General features: G+C 51.0%; 1 protein-coding gene across 1 annotated transcript in view; it reads right to left on the reverse strand.

The window, feature by feature from the left end:
• Window positions 1–15838, reverse strand: part of LOC138352299 (galactoside alpha-(1,2)-fucosyltransferase 1-like) — a 115043-nt gene extending 99205 nt beyond the window's left edge. The window contains exon 1 of the mRNA XM_069304674.1: window positions 15751–15838. The gene's annotated coding sequence lies outside the window, so the exon portion shown is untranslated. The remainder of the gene's footprint in view (window positions 1–15750) is intronic.
• Window positions 15839–21439: the final 5601 nt, after the last annotated feature.

Genomic DNA, 21439 nt, shown 5'->3' on the forward strand with positions numbered 1-21439 from the left:
GCTTCCTGACACCATACTATCACCCAGCTGGCTGACACTCTACTATCACCCAGCTGGCTGACACCCTGCTATCACCCCAGCTGACTGACACCCTACTATCATCCCAGCTGGCTGTCACTCTACTATCACCCTAGATGGCTGACACTCTACTATCACCCCAGCTGCCTGACACCATACTATCACCCAGCTGGCTGACACTCTACTATCACCCCAGCTGCCTGACACCATACTATCACCCAGCTGGCTGACACTCTACTATCACCCCAGCTGCCTGACACCATACTATCACCCAGCTGGCTGACACTCTACTATCACCCCAGCTGGCTGACACCCTACTATCACCCCAGATGACTGACACCCTACTATCATCCCAGCTGGCTGTCACTCTACTATCACCCTAGATGGCTGACACTCTACTATCACCCCAGCTGCCTGACACCATACTATCACCCAGCTGGCTGACACTCTACTATCACCCAGCTGGCTGACACTCTACTATCACCCCAGCTTTGTGACACTCTACTATCACCCAGCAGGCTGGCACTCTACTATCACCCAGCTGGCTGACACCCTACTATCACCCAGCTGGCTGACACTCTACTATCACCCCAGCTTCCTGACACCATACTATCACCCAGCTGGCTGACACTCTACTATCACCCAGCTGGCTGACACCCTGCTATCACCCCAGCTGACTGACACCCTACTATCATCCCAGCTGGCTGTCACTCTACTATCACCCTAGATGGCTGACACTCTACTATCACCCCAGCTGCCTGACACCATACTATCACCCAGCTGGCTGACACTCTACTATCACCCCAGCTGCCTGACACCATACTATCACCCAGCTGGCTGACACTCTACTATCACCCCAGCTGCCTGACACCATACTATCACCCAGCTGGCTGACACTCTACTATCACCCCAGCTGGCTGACACCCTACTATCACCCCAGATGACTGACACCCTACTATCATCCCAGCTGGCTGTCACTCTACTATCACCCTAGATGGCTGACACTCTACTATCACCCCAGCTGCCTGACACCATACTATCACCCAGCTGGCTGACACTCTACTATCACCCAGCTGGCTGACACTCTACTATCACCCCAGCTTTGTGACACTCTACTATCACCCAGCAGGCTGGCACTCTACTAACACCCAGCTGGCTGACACTTTACTATCACCCAGCTGGCTGACACCCTACTATCACCCAGCTGGCTGACACTCTACTATCACCTTGCTGGCTGACACCCTACTATCACCCAGCTGGCTGACACTCTACTATCACCCAGCTGGCTGACACCCTACTATCACCCAGCTGGCTGACACTACAATTATCCAGCAGGCTGACACTCTACTATCATCCAGCTGGCTGACACTCTACTATCACCCCAGCTGGCTGACACTCTACTATCACACTAGCTGACTGACACTCTACTATCACACAAGGTGACTGACACCCAATTATCACCCCAGCTGGCTGACACTCTACTATCACCCCAGCTGACTGACTCTCTACTATCACCCCGGCTGGCTTACACTCTTCTATCACTCTAGATGGCTGACACTCTACTATCACCCTAGCTGGCTTACACTCTACTATCACCCAGCTAGCTGACACTCTACTATCACCCCAGCTGGCTGACACTCTACTATCACCCAGCAGGCTGGCACTCTACTATCACCCAGCAGGCTGACACCCTACTATCACTCAGTTGGCTGACACTCTACTATCACCCAGCTGGCTGACACCCTACTATCACCCAGCTGGCTGACACTCTACTATCACCCAGCTGGCTGACACCATACTATATCCCAGCTGGCTGACAATCTACTATCACCCAGCTGGCTGACACCCTGCTATCACCCCAGCTGACTGACACTCTACTAACACCCAGCTGGCTGACACTTTACTATCACCCCAGCTGGCTGACACTCTACTATCACCTAGCTGGCTGACACCCTACTATCACCCAGCTGGCTGACACTCTACTATCACCCAGCTGGCAGACACCCTGCTATCACCCCAGCTGACTGACACTCTACAATTATCCAGCAGGCTGACACTCTACTATCACCCAGCTGGCTGACACTCTACTATCACCCTAGCTGGCTGACACCCTACTATCACCCTAGCTGACTGACACTTTACTATCACCCAGCAGGCTGACACTCTACTATCACCCAGCTGGCTGAAACCCTGCTATCACTCCAGCTGGCTCACACTCTGCTATCACCCTAGCTGGCTGACACCCTACTATCACCCCAGCTGGCTGACATTCTACTATCACCCTAGCTGGCTGACACCCTACTATCACCCCAGCTGACTGACACTCTACTGTCACCCAGCAGGCTGACACTCTACTATCACCTAGCTGGCTGACACTCTACTATCACCCTAGCTGGCTGACACTCTACTATCACCCTAGCTGGCTGACATCCTACTATCACCCAGCTAGCTGACACTCTACTATCACCCCAGCAGGCTAACACTCTACTATCAAACTAGTTGGCTGACACCCTACTATCACCCCGGCTGGCTAACACTCTTCTATCACTCTAGATGGCTGACACTCTACTATCACCCTAGCTGGCAAACACTCTACTATCACCCAGCTAGCTGACACTCTACTATCACCCCAGCTGGCTGACACTCTACTCCCACCCTAGCTGGCTGACACCATACTATCACCCTAGCTGACTGACACTCTACTATCACCCAGCAGGCTGACACTCTACTATCAGCCAGCTGGCTGAAACCCTACTATCACTCCAGCTGGCTGACACTCTGCTATCACCCTAGCTGGCTGACACCCTACTATCACCCCAGCTGGCTGACATTCTACTAACACCCTAGCTGGCTGACACCCTACTATCACCCCAGCTGACTGACACTCTACTGTCACCCAGCAGGCTGACACTCTACTATCGCCCAGCTAGCTGACACTTCTATCACCCCAGATGGCTGACACTCTTCTATCACCCTAGCTTGCTGACACCCTACTATCACCCCATCTGACTGACACTCTACTATCACCCAGCAGGCTGACACTCTACTATCACCCAGCTGGCTGACACTCTACTATCACCCCAGCTGGCTGACACTCTACTATCACCCCAGCTGACTGACACCCTACTATCACCCCAGCTGGCTAACACTCTACTATCACCCCAGCTGGCTGACACTCTACTATCACCCTAGCTGACTGACTCTCTACTATCACCCCGTCTGGCTAACACTCTTCACTATAGCTGGCTGACACTCTAGTATCACTCTAGCTGGCTGACACTCTTCTATCACCCTAGCTGGCTGACACCCTACTATCACCCCAGCGGACTGACACTCTACTATCACCCAGCAGGCTGGCACTCTACTATTACCCAGCTGGCTGACACTCTACTATCACCCCAGCTGGCTGTCACTCTACTATCACCCTAGCCGCCTGATACCCTACTATCACCCAGGCTGGCTGATACCCTACTATTACCCCAGCTGGCTGACACTCTACTATCACCCTAGATGGCTGACACTCTACTATCACCCCAGTTGGCTGACACTCTACTATCACCCTGGCTGGCTGACACTCTACTATCACCCCTGCTGGCTGACACCCTACTATCACCCCAGATGACTGACACCCTACTATCATCCCAGCTGGCTGACACTCTACTATCACCCTAGATGGCTGTCACTCTACTAACACCCAGCTAGCTGACACTCTACTGTCACCCCAGCCGGCTGACACCCTACTATCATCCCCAGCTGGCTGACACTCTACTGTCACCCAGCTGGCTGACACTCTACTATCACCCAGCAGGGTTACACTCTACTATCACCCAGCTGGCTGACACCCTACTATCACGCAGCTGGTTGACACTCTACTATCACCCAGCTGGGTAAGACCTTACTATCACCAAGGTGGCTGAGACCCTACTATCACCCAGCTGGCTGACACTCTACTATCACCCAGCTGGCTGACACCCTACTATCACCCAGCTGGCTGACACTCTACTATCACCCAGCTGGTTGACACCCTACTATCACCCAGCTGGCTGACAATCTAATATCACCTTATCTGACTGACACCCTACTATCACCCCAGCTGGCTGACACTCTACTATCACCGTAGCTGGCTGACACCCTACTATCAGCCCAGGTAGCTGACACTCTACTATCACCTCAGCTGTCAGACACCCTACTATCACCCCAGCTGGCTAACACTCTACTATCACCATAGCTGGCTGACACCCTTGTATCACACTAGCTGACTGACACTCTACTATAACCCCAGCTGGCTGATACCCTACTATCACCCAAGCTGGCTGACACTCTACTATCACCCAGCTGGCTGGTCTCTACTATCACCCAGCTGGCTGTCACCCTACTATCACCCAGTTGGCAGATACTCTACTATCACCCAGCTGGCTGACACCCTACTATCACCCTGCTGGCTGACACTCTACTATCACCCAGCTGGCTGACACCCTACTACCACCCAGCTGGCTGACACTCTACTATCACCCTAGCTGGCTGACACTCTACTATCACCCCAGCTGACTGACACTCTACTATCACCCAGCAGGCTTACACTCTACTATTACCCAGCTGGCTGACACTCTACTATCACCCCAGCTGGCTGACACTCTACTATCACCCTAGCTGACTGACACCTTACTATCACCCTAGCTGGCTTACACCCTACTATCACCCCGGCTGGCTAACACTCTTCTATCACCCTAGCTGACTGACACTTTACTAACTCCCTAGCTGTCTGACACTCTACTAACACCCAGCTAGCTGACACTTTACTATCACCCTAGCCGGCCGACACCCTACTATCACCCCAAGTTGGCCGACACTCTACTAACACCCTAACTGGCTGACACTCTACTATCACCCCAGCTGATTGACACTCTACTATCACCCAGCTGGCTGACACCCTACTATCACCCAGCTGGCTGACACACTACTATCACCCTAGCTGGCTGACACCCTACTATCACCCCAGCTGACTGACACTCTACTATCACCCAGCATTCTGACACTCTACTATTACGCAGCTGGCTGACACTCTACTATCTCCCCAGCTGGCTGACACTCTACTTTCACCCCAGCTGGCTGACACCCTACTATCACCCTAGCTAGCATACACCCTACTATCACCCCGGCTGGCTGACACTCTACTATCAACCTAGCTGGCTTACACCCTACTATCACCCCGGCTGACTAACACTCTTCTATCACTCTAGCTGGCTGACACTTTACTATCATCCTATCCGGCCGACACCCTACTATCACCCCAAGTTGGCTGACACTCTACTAACTCTACTAACACCCTAACTGGCTGACTCTCTACTATCACCCCAGCTGACTGACTCTCTACTATCACCCCGGCTGGCTAACACACTTCTATCACCCTAGCTGGCTGACACTCTTCTATCACCCTAGCTGGCTGACACTCTACTATCACCCACCTAGCTGACACTCTACTATCACCCCAGCTGGGTGACACTCTACTATCACCTTAGCTGGCTGACACCCTACTGTCACCCAAGCTGGCTGACACACTACTATCACCCCAGCTGGCTGACACTCTACTATCACCCCATCTGGCTGACACTCTACTATCACCCCAGCTGGCTGACACTCTACTATCACCGTAGCTGGCTGACACCCTACTATCAGCCCAGGTAGCTGACACTCTACTATCACCTCAGCTGTCAGACACCCTACTATCACCCCAGCTGGCTAACACTCTACTATCACCATAGCTGGCTGACACCCTTGTATCACACTAGCTGACTGACACTCTACTATAACCCCAGCTGGCTGATACCCTACTATCACCCAAGCTGGCTGACACTCTACTATCACCCAGCTGGCTGGTCTCTACTATCACCCAGCTGGCTGTCACCCTACTATCACCCAGTTGGCAGATACTCTACTATCACCCAGCTGGCTGACACCCTACTATCACCCTGCTGGCTGACACTCTACTATCACCCAGCTGGCTGACACCCTACTATCACCCAGCTGGCTGACACTCTACTATCACCCTAGCTGGCTGACACTCTACTATCACCCCAGCTGACTGACACTCTACTATCACCCAGCAGGCTTACACTCTACTATTACCCAGCTGGCTGACACTCTACTATCACCCCAGCTGGCTGACACTCTACTATCACCCTAGCTGACTGACACCTTACTATCACCCTAGCTGGCTTACACCCTACTATCACCCCGGCTGGCTAACACTCTTCTATCACCCTAGCTGACTGACACTTTACTAACTCCCTAGCTGTCTGACACTCTACTAACACCCAGCTAGCTGACACTTTACTATCACCCTAGCCGGCCGACACCCTACTATCACCCCAAGTTGGCCGACACTCTACTAACACCCTAACTGGCTGACACTCTACTATCACCCCAGCTGATTGACACTCTACTATCACCCAGCTGGCTGACACCCTACTATCACCCAGCTGGCTGACACACTACTATCACCCTAGCTGGCTGACACCCTACTATCACCCCAGCTGACTGACACTCTACTATCACCCAGCATTCTGACACTCTACTATTACGCAGCTGGCTGACACTCTACTATCTCCCCAGCTGGCTGACACTCTACTTTCACCCCAGCTGGCTGACACCCTACTATCACCCTAGCTAGCATACACCCTACTATCACCCCGGCTGGCTGACACTCTACTATCAACCTAGCTGGCTTACACCCTACTATCACCCCGGCTGACTAACACTCTTCTATCACTCTAGCTGGCTGACACTTTACTATCATCCTATCCGGCCGACACCCTACTATCACCCCAAGTTGGCTGACACTCTACTAACTCTACTAACACCCTAACTGGCTGACTCTCTACTATCACCCCAGCTGACTGACTCTCTACTATCACCCCGGCTGGCTAACACACTTCTATCACCCTAGCTGGCTGACACTCTTCTATCACCCTAGCTGGCTGACACTCTACTATCACCCACCTAGCTGACACTCTACTATCACCCCAGCTGGGTGACACTCTACTATCACCTTAGCTGGCTGACACCCTACTGTCACCCAAGCTGGCTGACACACTACTATCACCCCAGCTGGCTGACACTCTACTATCACCCCATCTGGCTGACACTCTACTATCACCCCAGCTGGCTGACACTCTACTATTACCCTAGCTGACTGAAACCCTACTATCACCCCAGCTGGCTGACACTCTACTATCACCCCATCTGGGAGACACTCTACTATCACCCTAGCTGACTGACACCCTACTATCACCCCAGCTGGGTGACACTCTACTATCACCCCAGCTGACTAACTCTCTACTATCACCCCGGCTGGCTAACACTTTTCTATCACCCTAGCTGGCTGACACTCTACTATCACCCTAGCTGGCTGACATTCTACTTTCACCCAGCTAACTGACTTCTCTACTATCATCCCAGCTGGCTGACGCTCTACTATCACCCTAGCTGGCTGACACCCTACTATCACCCTAGCTGACTGACACTCTACTATCACCCAGCAGCCTGACAGTCTACTATCACCCAGCTGGCTGAAACCCTACTATCACCCCAGCTGACTGACACTCTACTGTCACCCAGCAGGCTGACACTCTACTATCACTCAGCTAGCTGACACTCTACTATCACCCCAGCTGGCTGAGACTCTACTATCACCCTAGCTGGCTGACACCCAACTATCTCCCCAGCTGACTGACACTCTACTATCACCCAGCAGGCTGACACTCTACTGTCACCCAGCTGGCTGACACTCTACTATCACCCCTGCTGGCTGACACTGTACTATCACCCTATCTGACTGACACCCTACTATCACCCCAGCTGACTGACACTCTACTATCACCCCAGCTGGCTGACATTCTACTATCACCCTAGCTGACTGACACCCTACTATCTCCCCAGCTGGCTGACACTCTACTATCACCCCAGCAGGCTGACACTCTACTATCACCCTAGCTGGCTGACACCCTACTATCACCCCAGCGGACTGACACTCTACTATCACCCAGCAGGCTGGCACTCTACTATTACCCAGCTGGCTGACACTCTACTATCACCCCAGCTGGCTGTCACTCTACTATCACCCTAGCCGCCTGATACCCTACTATCACCCAGGCTGGCTGATACCCTACTATTACCCCAGCTGGCTGACACTCTACTATCACCCTAGATGGCTGACACTCTACTATCACCCTAGCTGGCTGACACTCTACTATCACCCCAGCTGGCTGACACCCTACTATCACCCCAGATGACTGACACCCTACTATCATCCCAGCTGGATGACACTCTATACTATCACCCTAGATGGCTGTCACTCTACTATCACCCTAGCCGGCTGACACTCTACTATTACCCTAGCTGGCTGACACTCTACTATTACCCTAGCTGGCTGACACTCTACTATCACCCTAGATGGATGACACTCTACTATCACCCCAGCTGACTGACACCCTACTATCACCCCTGCTTGCTGACACTCTACTATCACCCTAGCTGGCTGACACCCTACTATCACCCTAGCTGGCTGACACTCTACTATAACCCCAGCTGGCTGACACTCTACTATCACCCCAGCTTGTTGACACTCTACTATCACCCAGCAGGCTGGCACTCTACTATCACCCAGCTGGCTGACACCGTACTATGACCCAGCTGGCTGACACTCTACTATCACCCAGCTGGCTGACACCATTCTCTCACCCCAGCTGACTGACACTCTACTATCACCCAGCAGGCTGACACTCTACTATCACCCAGCTAGCTGACACTTCTATCACCCCAGCTGGCTGACACTCTACTATCACCCTAGCTTGCTGACACCCTACTATCACCTATCTGACTGACACTCTACTATTACCCAGCAGGCTGACACTCTACTATCACCCAGCTGGCTGACACCCTGCTATCACCCCAGCTGACTGACACTCTACTATCACCCAGCAGGCTGACACTCTACTAACACCCAGCTGGCTGACACTCTACTATCACCCCAGCTGGCTGACACTCTACTATCACCTAGCTGGCTGACACCCTACTATCACCCAGCTGGCTGACACTCTACTATCACCCAGCTTGCAGACACCCTGCTATCACCCCATCTGACTGACACTCTACTATCACCCAGCAGGCTGACACTCTACTATCACCCAGCTGGCTGACACTCTACTATCACTCCAGCTGGCTGACACTCTGCTATCACCCTAGCTGGCTGACACCCTACTATCACCCCAGCTTGCTGACATTCTACTATCACCCTAGCTGGCTGACACCCTACTATCACCCAAGCTGGCTGACACACTACTATCACCCCAGCTGGCTGACACTCTACTATGACCCCATCTGGGAGACACTCTACTATCACCCTAGCTGACTGACACCCTACTATCACCCCAGCTGGCTGACACTCTACTATCACCCCAGCTGACTGACTCTCTACTATCACCCCGGCTGGCTAACACTCTTCTATCACCCTAGCTGGCTGACACTCTACTATCACCCTAGCTGGCTGACATTCTACTTTCACCCAGCTAACTGACTTCTCTACTATCACCCCAGCTGGCTGACACTCTACTATCACCCCAGCTGACTGACTCTCTACTATCACCCCGGCTGGCTAACACTCTTCTATCACCCTAGCTGGCTGACACTCTACTATCACCCTAGCTGGCTGACATTCTACTTTCACCCAGCTAACTGACTTCTCTACTATCACCCCAGCTGGCTGACGCTCTACTATCACCCTAGCTGGCTGACACCCTACTATCACCCTAGCTGACTGACACTCTACTATCACCCAGCAGCCTGACAGTCTACTATCACCCAGCTGGCTGATACCCTACTATCACCCCAGCTGACTGACACTCTACTGTCACCCAGCAGGCTGACACTCTACTATCACTCAGCTAGCTGACACTCTACTATCACCCCAGCTGGCTGAGACTCTACTATCACCCTAGCTGGCTAACACCCTACTATCACCCCAGCTGACTGACACTCTACTATCACCCAGCAGGCTGACACTCTACTGTCACCCAGCTGGCTGACACTCTACTATCACCCCTGCTGGCTGACACTCTACTATCACCCTAGCTGACTGACACCCTACTATCACCCCAGCTGACTGACACTCTACTATCTCCCCAGCTGGCTGACACTCTACTATCACCCCAGCTGGCTGACACTCTACTATCACTCTAGCTGACTGACACCCTACAATCACCCCAGCTGGCTGACACTCTACTATCACCCCATCTGACTGACTCTCTACTATCACCCCGTCTGGCTAACACTCATCTATCACCCTAGCTGACTGACATTCTACTATCACCCCAGCTTGCTGACACTCTACTATCAACCTTGCTGGCTGACACTCTACTATCACCCCAGCTGGCTGACACTCTACTATCACCCTTGCTGGCTGACACCCTTCTATCACCCTAGCTGACTGACACTCTACTATCACCAAGCAGGCTTACACTCTACTATTACCCAGCTGGCTGACACTCTACTATCACCCCAGCTGGCTGACACTCTACTATCACCCTAGCCGGCTGAATCCCTACTATCACCCAAGCTGGCTGATACCCTACTATCACCCAAGCTGGCTGAATCTCTACTATCACCCTTGCTGGCTGACACTCTACTATAACCCCAGCTGGCTGACACTCTACTATCACCCTAGCTGGTTGACACTCTACTATCACCCCAGCTGGCTGACACCCTACTATCACCCCAGATGACTGACACCCTACTATCACCCCAGCTGGCTGACACTCTACTATCATCCTAGATGGCTGTAACTCTACTAACTCCCAGCTGGCTGACACTCTACTATCACCCCAACCCGCTGACACCCTACTATCACCCCCAGCTGGCTGATACTCTACTATCACCCCAGCCGGCTGACACCCTACTATCACCCCCAGCTGGCTGACACTCTACTGTCACCCAGATGGCTGACACTCTACTATCACCCAGCAGGCTTACACTCTACTATCACCCAGCTGGCTGACACCCTACTATCACCCAGCTGGCTGACACTCTACTATCACCCAGCTGGCTGAGACTCTACTATCACCCAGCTGGCTGAGACCCTACTATCACCCAGCTGGCTGACAATCTACTATCACCCTAGCTGGCTGACACCCTACTATCACCCAAGCTGGCTGACACTCTACTATCACCCTAGCTGGCTGACACTCAACTATCAGCCCAGGTGGCTGACACTCTACTATCACCCCAGCTGGCTGACAGTCTACTATTACCCCAGTTGACTGACACCCTACTATCACCCCAGCTGGCTGACACTCTACTATCACCCTAGCTGGCTGACACCCTAGTATCACCCTTGCTGACTGACACTCTACTATCACCCCAGCTGGCTGATACCCTACTATCACCCCAGCTTGCTGACACTCTACTATCACCCAGCAGGTTGGCACTCTACTATCACACAGCTGGCTGACACCCTACTATCACCCAGTTGGCTGACACTCTACTATCACCCAGCTGGCTGATACCCTACTATCACCCAGCTGGCTGACACTCTACTATCACCCAGCTGGCTGACACCCTACTATCACCCAGCTGGCTGACACTCTACTATCACCCAGCTTGCTGACACCCTGGTATCACCCTGCTGGCTGAAACTCTATCACCCTAGCTGGCTGACACCCTACTATCACCCCAGCTGGCTGACACTTTACTATCACACTAGCTGGCTGACACCAAACTATCACCGCAGCTGGCTGACACTCTACTATCACCTTAGATGGCTGACACCCTACTATCCCCCCAGCTGGCTGACACTTTACTATCACCCCAGCTGGCTGACACCCTACTATCACCCCAGCAGTCTTACACTCTACTATCACCCAGCTGGCTTACACTCTACTATTACCCAGCTGGCTGAGACCCTACTATCACCCAGCTGGCTGAGACCCTACTATCACCCAGCTGGCTGACACTCTACTATCACCCAGCTGGCTGACACCCTACTATCACCCAGCTTGCTGACAGTCTACTATCACCCAGCTGGTTGACACCCTACTATCACCCAGCTGGCTGACAATCTACTATCACCCTAGCTGGCTGACACCCTACAATCACCCCAGCTGGCTGACACTCTACTATCACCCTAGCTGGCTGACACTCTACTATCAGCCCAGGTGGCTGACACTCTACTATCACCCCAGCTGGCTGACACTCTACTATTACCCCAGCTGACTGACACCCTACTATCACCCCAGCTGGCTGACACTCTACTATCACCCTAGCTGTCTGACACCCTAGTATCACCCTTGCTGACTGACACTCTACTATCACCCCAGCTGGCTGATACCCTACTATCACCCCAGCTTCCTGACACTCTACTATCACCCAGCAGGTTGGCACTCTACTATCACACAGCTGGCTGACACCCTACTATCACCCAGTTGGCTGATACTATACTATCACCCAGCTGGCTGACACTCGACTATCACCCAGTTGGCTGACACTCTACTATCACCCAGCTGGCTGATACCCTACTATCACCCAGTTGGCTGATACTCTACTATCACCCAGTTGGCTGACACTCTACTATCACCCAGCTGGCTGATACCCTACTATCACCCAGCTGGCTGACACTCTACTATCACCCAGCTGGCTGACACCCTGCTATCACCCTGCTGGCTGAAACTCTACTATCACCCTAGCTGGCTGACACCCTACTATCACCCCTGCTGGCTGACACTTTACTATCACCCTAGCTGGCTGACAACATACTATCACCGCAGCTGGCTGACACTCTACTATCACCCTATATGGCTGACACCCTACTAGCCCCCCAGCTGGCTGACACTTTACTATCACCCCAGCTGGCTGACACCCTACTATTACCCAAGCTGGGTGACACTCTACTATCACCCCTGCTGGCTGACACCCTACTATCACCCCAGCTGGCTGACACTCTACTATAACCCTAGCTGGCTGACACCCTACTATAACCCCAGCTGGTTGACACTCTACTATCACCCCACCTTGCTGACACCCTACTATCACCCCAGCTGGCTGACACTATTCTATCACCCCGGCTGGCTGACACTCTACTATCACCCTAGCTGGCTGACACCTTACTATCACCCTTGCTGGCTGACACTCTACTATCACCCCAGCTGGCTGACACTCTACTATAACCCCAGCTGGCTGACACCCTACTATTACCTCAGCTGGCTGACACTCTACTATCACCCCAGCTTGCTGACACCCTACTATCACCCCAGCTGGCTGGCACTCTAGTATCACCCCAGCTGGCTGACACCCTACTATCACCCAGCTGGCTGACACTTCACTATCACCCTGCTGGCTGACACCCTACTATCACCCCAGCTGGCTGACACCCTACTATCACCCCAGCTGGCTGACACTCTACTATAACCCTAGCTGGCTGACACCCTACTATCACCCCAGCTGGCTGACACCCTACTATCACCCCAGCTGGCTGACACTCAACTATTACCCAGCTGGCTGACACTCTACTATAACCCCAGCTGGCTGACACCCTACTATCACCCCAGCTGGCGGACACCCTACCATCACCCCAGCTGGCTGACACTCTACGATAACCCTAGCTGGCTGACACCCTACTATAACCCCAGCTGGCTGACACTCTATTATCACCCCAGTTTGCTGACACCCTACTCTCACCCCAGCTGGCTGACACCCTACTATCACCCATCTGGCTGACACCCTACTATCACCCAGCTGGCTGACACTCTACTATCACCCAGCTGGCTGACACCCTACTATCACCCAGCTGGCTGACACTCTACTATAACCCAGCTGGCTGACACCCTACTATCACTCCAGCTGGCTGACACCCTATTATCACCCCAGCTGGCTGACACCCTACTATCACCCAGCTGGCTGACACTCTACTATCACCCAGCTGGCTGACACCCTACTATCACTCCAGCTGGCTGACACCCTATTATCACCCAGCTGGCTGACACCCTACTATCACCCAGCTGGCTGACACTCTACTATCACCCAGCTGGCTGACACTCTACTATCACCCAGCTGGCTGACAATCTATTATCACCCCAGTTTGCTGACACCCTACTATCACCCAGCTGGCTGACACCCTACTATCACTCCAGCTGGCTGACACCCTACTATCACCCAGCTGGCTGACACCCTACTATCACCCAGCTGGCTGACACTCTACTATCACCCAGCTGGCTGACACTCTACTATAACCCAGCTGGCTGACACCCTATTATCACTCCAGCTGGCTGACACCCTACTGTCACCCCAGCTGGCTGACACCCTACTGTCACCCCAGCTGGCTGACACCTTACTATCACCCAGCTGGCTGACTCTCTACTATCACCCAGCTGGCTGACACCCTACTATCACCCAGCTGGCTGACTCTCTACTATCACCCAGCTGGCTGACACCCTACTTATCACCCAGCTGGCTGACTCTCTACTATCACCCAGCTGGCTGACACCCTACTATCACCCAGGTGGGTGACACTCTATTATCACCCAGCTGGCTGACACTCTACTATCACCCAGCTGGCTGACACCCTACTATCCTCCAGATGGGTGACACTCTATTATCACCCAGCTGGCTGACACTCTACTATCACCCAGCTGGCTGACACTCTACTATCACCCAGATGGGTGACACTCTATTATCACCCAGCTGGCTGACACTCTACTATTAGTATCAGCATTGACTGTGAAGGAAGGGAGACTATGAAGCAAGGGACTCACTGTGAAGCAAGGACTAACCGTGAAGCAAGGACTCACTGTGAAGCAAGGGACTCATTGTGAAGCAAGGACTCACTGTGAAGCAAGGACTAACCGTGAAGCAAGGACTCACTGTGAAGCAAGGAACTCATTGTGAAGCAAGGACTCACTGTGAAGCAAGGACTAACCGTGAAGCAAGGACTCACTGTGAAGCAAGGACTAACCGTGAAGCAAGGACTCACCATGAAGCAAGGACTCACTGTAAAGCAAGGGACTCACTGTGAAGCAAGGGACTCACTGTGAAGCAAGGGACTCACTGTGAAGCAAGGACTCACCGTGAAGCAAGGGACTCACTGTGAAGCAAAGACTCACTCTGAAGCAAGGGACTCACTGTGAAGCAAGGACTCACTGTAAAGCTAGGAACTCACTGTGAAGCAAGGACTCACTGTGAAGGAAGGACTTACTGTGAAGCAAGGGGCTCACTTTGAAGCAAGTACTCACCGTGAAGCAAGGGACTCACTATGAAGCAAGGGACTCTCTGTGAAGCAAGGACTCACAGTGAAGCAAGGACTCACTGTGAAGCAAGGGACTCATTGTTAAGCATGGACTCACCGTGATGCAAGGGAGTCACTGTGAAGCAAGTACTCACTGTGATGCAAGGGACTCACTGTGAAGCAAGGACTCACTGTGAAGCAAGGACTCACCGTGAAGCAAGGACTCACCGTGAAGCAAGGGACTCACTGTGAAGCAAGGGCTCACCGTGAAGCAAGGAATCACTGTGAAGCAAAGACTCACCGTGAAGCAAGGACTCACTGTGAAGCAAAGACTCACCATTAAGCAAGGACTTACTGTGAAGCAAGGACTCACCATGAAGCAAGGACTCACCGTGAAGCAAGGGACTCACTGTGAAGCAAGGACTCACCGTGAAGCAAGGACTCACTGTGAAGCAAGGACTTACCGTGCTGGTTGTCAGGAGGAAGAGGCAAGTATCGTGGCTGAGGAAGGCACAAGCTGGCCTTCGCCAGGGACGGGTTGAAGCCGGCCTCTGTTAGAGAAGATGTTTGTTGACACAATGTTATGGGCTCTATAAGTCCTGTACAGGTCCTAGCGCATGTGTACAGACATCTCTCTCCTCGTCTGTACACATGCACCTTCACACTGTCTGTACAGGTCTGTACACATGCACACTTCACACTCAATTCTTCAGGTGTACGGAGGTAAAATATTACCAAATTCTTGTTCAGTATATCAAAGTGGCTCATTTTGGGTAGAGGTTGACATTTTACGGGACCCCCGTAACACACGCATGCACGTACGCACATGTACGTTTGCAAGCACACACGCACACACACGCAAAAACAAACACAAGCACACATGCATGCGCACACACACGCAAAAACAAACACAAGCACACATGCATGCGCACACACACACACATATACGTCCAGTCAGGCTAGAAGGGATTAACACCTTTTCGTGGAAAGGGGATAAAACTTCACTCATAATCCACTCCCTTTCTTACCCCCTTTCTTACCCACTCTCTTACCTGCTTTGTTCTGAAGACAACACCTCACCCACCTCCTCTTCACCCCCATCACACGCGCACACATGCACACACACACACGGTCTCTCTGTTCTCTCTCTCTCTCTCTCTCTCTCTCTCTCTCTCTCTCTCTCTCTCTCTCTCTCTCTCTCTCTCTCTCTCTCTCTCTCTCTCTCTCTCTCTCTCTCTCTCTCTCTCTCTCTCTCTCTCTTTCTCTCTCTCTTCCTCTTTCTCTCTTGCTCTCTCTCTCTTGCTCTCTTGCTCTCTCTCTCTTGACAAGGGGCAAAATGGCAGGAGGACGCAGCTGGGACACAGGGAACAGCCAAAGTGACCAAGCGAAGGAAATGTTAACCCAAGTTCTGGAGGAATTCAGGAGGGAGATACATGAAATGTGGATTACAATTAACAACCTGCAAAGTGAGCTGACATCAGCAAGGGAGGAGATCAAATCCCTCACAGAGAAAAATAAAGAGACCGAGCATCAGATTATCATCCAAAGGGAAGGTGGGTATGTTGCATTGGAAGGAAATGCCTCTGTACCTGAAACATTTGCGGAAAGACTGAAAAAGAGCTCAGAAGCAATGGACACAATGAGGGAGGTAGCCATGCAAGCAGCTACCTCACAGAAAAAGCAAGGTGCACCACTCAGCTGCTGGAGAGAAAAAGATCAGTGGTAGTTGTAGGCATCAAAGAACAGGAAGGATCCAACAGGCAAGAATGGAATAGCAAGGATAGAGAGGCAGTACATGGGCTGCTGAAGGAGTTACAGATGGAAGGGGCGGAACAAAGCATTGAGAAGGTTTTCAGGTAGGGCTGGCACAACAAGGACAGAAACCGACTTGTAAAGGTGATGTTTACAAATGAAACCACGAAGGAGGATATTCTCGAAAGGAAGAGTCGTCTGCAGTATGTGGAGGGATACAAAAAAGTATTCCTGCAGAGGGATAGGACGAAGGAAGAGAAAGCCAGGGCAGCAGAGGCAAGGAGGAAGCACAGGGAGAGAGGAGCAAACCAGGAAAGCACAGCCCCCAACACAACAGTCCCAGAGACAAGAGGGGAACCCAAAACAAGCATCCCAGGAACACCAGAGGGGAGGGAAACACCACCACCCCCCTCTGCATAGAAACCCTCTCTTCCCCTTACCCTACCTGCCCCCACCCATCCCTCCCTCCCCCCCCACCCCATTCTGACCCTGTCACCCCTTCCCCATTCCCATCATATCCCCCCTCCCGCCTTTCCCCTTCTCCCCCTTCATCCCATACCCTCCCTATCCCTCCTCACCCCGTATCCTCCATGTCCCCCCTATCTCCTTAATTTAAGCCACACCCTACCTGTCCCCCCTTCCCTTAAACACGTACCCCCCACCCTAAAATCCTCTGAGACCCACAGACCTTCTCACCCACGAAACAGCTTCCCACACCAGCAGAATGCTCGCCAAGAAAGGGACAAGAAAATGAACAGAAGAAAGTGAGCTTCAAGGCAATGTACACTAACATAGATGGGATTACAAATAAAACAAGTGAACTCGGAGAATGGACACGAGAAGAAAACTCAGACATAATAGCACTCACAGAAACAAAGCTAACGAAAACCATAACAAATGCAGTGTTTCCACAGGGCTACTATGTAGTGAGGAAAGAGAGAGAAGGGAGAGGAGGAGATGGTGTAGCTTTGCTAATAAGAGAAGGTTGGAATTTCGAAGAGATGGTAATTCAGAACTGTGAAGTTTTCAGTGATTACATATCAGGCACCATAGCAACTGGAGGACAGAAAATTATAGTAGTAGTCATATATAACCCCCCACCGAATGACAGAAGACCCAGACAGGAATATGATAGAAACAACTTGGCCACCATCAATATAATAGAGAGAGCAGCTTCTGTGGCTAGCAGGAACGGATCCAGACTACGAATCATGGGAGACTTCAACCATGGGAAGATAGATTGGGGGAACAGAGACCCACATGGAGGCCCAGACACATGGTGAGCTAAGCTGCTGGATGTGGCAACAAGAAACTTTCTAAGTCAACACGTCAAGGGACCGACAAGAATGAGAGGAGGGGATGAACCAGCCTTGCTTGACCTGATATTTACCCTAAATGAGTCGGATATAAGGGAAGTTAAGTTGGAAGCCCCCTTGGGAATGAGTGATCATAGTGTATTGAGCTTTGAGTACCTGGTTGAGCTAGGAATTATCACCCCCAAAAAAGAACTGGGAAACAAAGGGCTGGCGTACTGAAAGGGAAACTATGAGGAGATGAATAAATTCCTATGGGATATACATTGGGACACAGAACTCATAACCAAGTCCGTACAAGACATGATGGACTATGTCACCCAAAAATGTCAGGAGGCTGTTAGCAGGTTTGTCCCAGCCCTACAGCAAAAAACAGAGAAGCAAAGGAAGAATCCATGGTTTAATAGGGAATGTATGAAAGCAAAGGAGCTGAACAATAGGGCATGGAGGAACTTCCGTAATAAAAGAACACCAGAAAGTAGAGAGAGATACCAGAGAACCAGGAACGAATATGTTAGTGTGAGAAGAGCAGCTGAGAAAAGGTATGAAAATGATATAGCTAATAAAGCCAAGACCGAGCCAAAGCTACTACACAGTCACATCAGGAGGAAGACAACAGTGAAGGAACAGGTGCTGAAACTTAGGGTGGGCGAGGACAGGTACACAGAGAATGACAAAGAGGTGTGTGAAGAACTCAACAAAAGGTTCCAGGAGGTCTTTACAATAGAACAGGAAGAAGTCATGGCGATAGGAGAGGTGGCAGCAAACCAGGTGACCTTGGAAAGATTCGAAATTACAAGAGATGAGGTCAAGAAACACCTATATGAGCTGGATGTGAGAAAAGCTGTTGGGCCGAACGGAATCTCACCATGGGTATTGAAAGAGTGTGCAGGAGCACTTTGCTTGCCACTCTCCATAGTGTATAATAGGTCACTGGAAACGGGAGACCTACCAGAAATATGGAAGACTGCTAATGTAGTACCAATATACAAAAAGGGTGACAGACAAGAGGCACTGAACTACAGGCCAGTGTCCTTAACTTGTATACCATGCAAGGTGATGGAGAAGATTGTGAGAAAAAACCTAGTAACACACTTGGAGAGAAGAGACTTCGTGACAACCCATCAACATGGGTTCAGGGAGGGTAAATTTTGCCTTACAGGCTTGTTAGAATTCTACGATCCGGTGACAAAGATTAAGCAAGAAAGAGAAGGATGGGCGGACTGCATTTTTTTGGACTGTCGGAAAGCCTTTGACACAGTACCCCATGAAAGGTTGATGCATTAGCTGGAGAAACAGGCAGGAGTAACTGGTAAGGCGCTCCAGTGGATAAGGGAGTACCTAAGCAATAGGAAGCAGAGAGTTACAGTGAGGGGTGAGACCTCAGAATGGCGTGAAGTCACCAGTGGAGTCCCACAGGGCTCTGTACTCGGAACTATCCTGTTTCTGATATACGTAAATGATCTCTCAGAGGGTATAGACTCATTCCTCACAATGTTTGCTGACGACGCCAAAATTATGAGAAGGATTAAGACAGAGGAGGACAGCTTGAGGCTTCAAGAAGACCTGGACAAGCTGCAGGAATGGTCGAACAAATGGCTATTAGAGTTTAACCCAAGGAAATGTAATGTAATGAAGATAGGGGTAGGAAGCAGGAGACCAGAAACAAGGTATCATTTGGGAGATAAAATACTTCAAGAGTCAGAGAGAGAGAGAAAGACCTGGGGGTTGATATCACGCCAGATCTGTCCCCTGAAGCTCATATCAAGAGGATAACATCAGCAGCATATGCCAGGTTGGCTAACATAAGAACGGCCTTTAGAAACTTGTGTAAGGAATCTTTCAGAACATTATATAACACATATGTCAGACCAATCCTGGAGTATGCGGCTCCAGCATGGATTCCGTATCTAGTCATGCATAAGACTAAACTGGAAAAGGTTCAAAGGTTTGCCACCAGACTAGTACCTGAGCTGAGAGGTATGAGCTACGAGGAGAGACTACGGGAATTAAACCTCACTTCGTTGGAAGACAGAAGAGTTAGGGGGGACATGATCACCACATTCAAGATTCTCAAGGGTATCGACAGGGTTGATAAAGACAGGCTATTTAACACAAGGGGCACACACACTAGGGGACACAGGTGGAAACTGAGTGCCCAAATGAGCCATAGAGATATTAGAAAAAACTTTTTTAGTGTCAGAGTGGTTGACAAATGGAATGCATTAGGAAGTAATGTGGTGGAGGCTGACTCCATACACAGTTTCAAGTGTAGATATGATAGAGCCCAATAGGCTCAGGAAAGTAGTGGAAAAGGTCCCAATGACCGGCAATTTTGCTTTTTTCCCATGCCGGTCATTGGCGCATGGGGTTTTCTCAAATATTTTCCCATGCCTGTCATTGGCGCATGGGGTTTTCTCAAATTTTTTCCCATGCCTGTCATTGGCGCATGGGGTTTTCTTAATTTTTTTCCCATGCCGGTCATTGGCGCATGGGGTTTTCTTGAATTTTTTTCTCCATGCCGGTCATTGGCGCAGGGGTTTTCTTGAATTTTTTTCTACAAGTCGCTCTATGACCCCTACCATTAAGCTCAAGAGGATTAAAATGCCGGTCCCTGGCGCATCCAAATTCCGTTACCCCGGCGACCTTGCACAGACATAACCAATGGTTAATGACGTCACCAGCTAGCCGCTGAGCGTTCCTGCACAGGCACGATCAAGGGGATTAAAAAGCCGGTCTATGAGTCGTGTATTTTGTGATACAACAGTAACCCTGAAACCTAATGTAAAATACCATCAACCCTAAACTATTTTAAATTTCCTATTTACTTCCAACCATCGGCCATTGCATGAAACAAAAGGGGAGCAGCACTGCAAGAAGTTATTTGTGTATTTTTCGAGTTCTTCCCCTGTTACCTGTATTTACCCAGGTATTTTCCTAAATCTAAAAAACCAATCCAATTCATTCCTGTTCTGTTTCATGCTGATACGTTTAATAAGTTATTAATATTCCCCTTTACTATAACCATTCAGTCACACCTCTATTATGTCACCCCTATTTCTTCTTCTTCGTCTTTCTAGAGAATGTA

Source organism: Procambarus clarkii, chromosome 5 (assembly GCF_040958095.1).
Source record: "Procambarus clarkii isolate CNS0578487 chromosome 5, FALCON_Pclarkii_2.0, whole genome shotgun sequence".
NCBI lineage: Eukaryota > Metazoa > Arthropoda > Malacostraca > Decapoda > Cambaridae > Procambarus > Procambarus clarkii.